The 2662-nt window shown below is 43.4% G+C and overlaps 1 long non-coding RNA gene across 1 annotated transcript; it reads right to left on the bottom strand.

The window, feature by feature from the left end:
* Positions 1-205: 205 nt before the first annotated feature.
* Positions 206-1911, bottom strand: LOC128458009 (uncharacterized). The gene is made up of 4 exons (XR_008341978.1): positions 1467-1911; positions 834-1007; positions 439-600; positions 206-314 (listed from the first exon to the last, which is right to left on the bottom strand). It is a non-coding gene; the product is annotated as an uncharacterized LOC128458009 (long non-coding RNA).
* Positions 1912-2662: the final 751 nt, after the last annotated feature.

The following is a 2662-nucleotide window of genomic DNA, read 5'->3' as shown; positions in this document are numbered from 1 at the left end:
GGAGGGGGAGGAGGAGGAGGAGGAGGAAGAGGAAGATGAGGAGGAGTGACCCACTCGGTGGTTCCTCTGCCAGCTACACTCCAGTTAAAAATAATTTTAATCACACTATTTGGAGTTTGCATTTGCATATTTGTATTCGTCCATGAAGTGTGTGGTGTTCACGAAGTTAACACACAAATCTGCATGGCATCATTAAGGTAGTGTTGTAGAAACTTGAGAAGTGTGTGTGAGAAAGAGAGAGAGCAGGAGGAGAGTGTGTAAAAGTGATTACCTCATTAAGGAGGTCACGTTGTCACTGCTCTTTGTTTGTGTGTCTTCAGGATCGAAAACAAAAACTAATGAGCCGTTGAGGAAGAACATGAGGCGAGGAAAAATATTTCACAGTTTCCCTGGAGAATATTGTGTAGCTCCAAATGTCTGTTCACATGTAGTCCTCACATTGTCCTGCATGAAACCACCTGATGGACACACTGTGATGTCCAGTGTTGTCTCCAGTGAAATGATGCAGGTTGAGGTTTGACTGCAGCATCGCAGCACGGCCCACAGTCACGACATGTCTCTTAAGAGAAGATGGTCCCTTTGTCTGGGTAAGAGAGACGCCTGAGGAAAAACACACACACACACACACAGAGAGACAACACACACACACACATTTAAGTAGGTCTGTGTTTAGAGCCATATGCCCACGAATGCAGCCCGTCTCAATAAAACATGGTTGGTTGTTAAAGTTTAATAGTTCTGTCCTTGAGAATTAACCCAGATGAACACACATTTAGGGCACATCCCCTCATGCACACACACACACACACACACACACACACACACACACACACAATGTCTCTTGCTCTTCATTCTCAGTCTCTCTCTTCTTTCTGATGATCATCCATCAGCGTTCTGTCCGCTCCTCTCTCCTTCACTCTGGTCTTTGTGTCCTCGTCCTTCCTCTCCTCCACAGTCGTCTCCACATTCACCAGATTTCACCTCAGTTCACCAAACAAGATGATCGTCTTTAGAAAACAGAGAATCAGGTGGAATGGATCTTTGGGGAAATTAAGGATGAAACAATGAATGAATAACAGGGGGTTTGGGAGAGAGGATGAGGAGGAGGAGGAGTAATAAGAAGGTGAGAAGCGACAGGGAGACCCCGGAGAACTTGGCACTGAGCGATGGATCGGCGGTAATTTGATCAAATATTTATGTTGCAATGCCTGCTGGGAGGTTGGACTGGTGGCCACTGCCAGTGCAATGCGTGTGCACGTTATTGTGCAGGAGCGTGTGTCGATACTCAATTTGGTGATGACAACAAAACTGAATCACACACGTACCGTACATGAAATCAGATTATCTGTGCTGCTCCTGCAAACAGGATCATGTATGTTCGGCATGTGAGTGGCCGGAGCTATTCTCGTATTCCCCGTCTCTCGACAGGAAGAGTTGCATAAGTTTGAGTGAACTCATTCACCCACCCATCCATCGGTGATATAATAGCATCATATGGGGAAGGGACGGAGCCCTCGACCCTCCGGAAAGGGGCCAGCCAAACAAATAAAGCACCAACTTCCCTAAGAGAAAACACAACATGTTGGTTTTCATTATATACACAATTTTAAAATGTTGTTCCTGCTCCTCCTCCCTCTCAGCTCGGCTCTGTGCTGCCGGTCGGTGAGTTGTCAAACTCTGCCCCCTGCTGGCCACATCAGAAACATGCAGCGAGAACCTGTGAGTGAGGAAGTTCAGATTAACAGGATCCAAACATTCAGCTAATGTGGAAATATTAAAAATAATTCAGCTGACAGTGGACTAGGAAAGTTCTTGTTCAGGAAAGACAGAGTCACAAAGTAAAGATTAATACAAACATGAGCAAACACCATCAGACGGTTAATGTCATTTTAATAAAATAATGTGTAAATCAACAATTCCCCCCCCCCCCCTCCTCCCAGATTCTGTGCAATTACACACTTTGTTTATACACGCAATAGTATCTGGGCTCATGTGGCTGTGTGGTCTATCAATTAAACACTAATCAATTAGGAATATGTATTGTATGAAGTATCAAACACATCTCACACATCTGGTCCTGCACATACGTGACGGTGGTGATATTAAATATGTGCTGTCAGGTTCCCTGTGTGTGTGTGTGTGTGTGTGTGTGTGTGTGTGTGTGTGTGTGTGTGTGTGTGTGTGTGTGTGTGTGTGTGTGTGTAAACAACCTGGACGAGTCCTGTTTTTTATGAGTTTCACTATTTGAACTGAGCAGTTGATACTTTTTCATCCAGATGTTCATATCTGTCAAAGTCACTGGACGTCTTCTTCATAAGCTACTGGAAGTCAGCTGACACAACAGCTCCCCCTTGTGGCCGGACAGCAGACAACAGCTGAACAAGTTTAATAATTTATTATAAAGTTTTCTATACCACTGAATGAACTCATTTAAAAATACTTTTAATAAAACATTATTGCCATACTGTAAAGATTAATGTCACAAATATTAACCCTAACCCTAACCCTATGTACCTGTACTTTGATACTTTTGAGTACAGAGGTTGAATCAGTGCTTGTACTTTAATAATTTTGATCACATGTACCTGTACTTTGATACTTTTGAGTACATTTCAGAACCTGTACTTTTATTCTTTGAATACAGAGGTTGAATCAGTGCTTG

This window comes from Pleuronectes platessa, chromosome 16, assembly GCF_947347685.1.
Source record: "Pleuronectes platessa chromosome 16, fPlePla1.1, whole genome shotgun sequence".
In the NCBI taxonomy this organism is placed as follows: Eukaryota; Metazoa; Chordata; class Actinopteri; order Pleuronectiformes; family Pleuronectidae; genus Pleuronectes; species Pleuronectes platessa.
The sequence above is the reverse complement of the archived record's forward strand: the minus strand, read 5'-3'. Positions and strand labels throughout refer to the sequence as shown.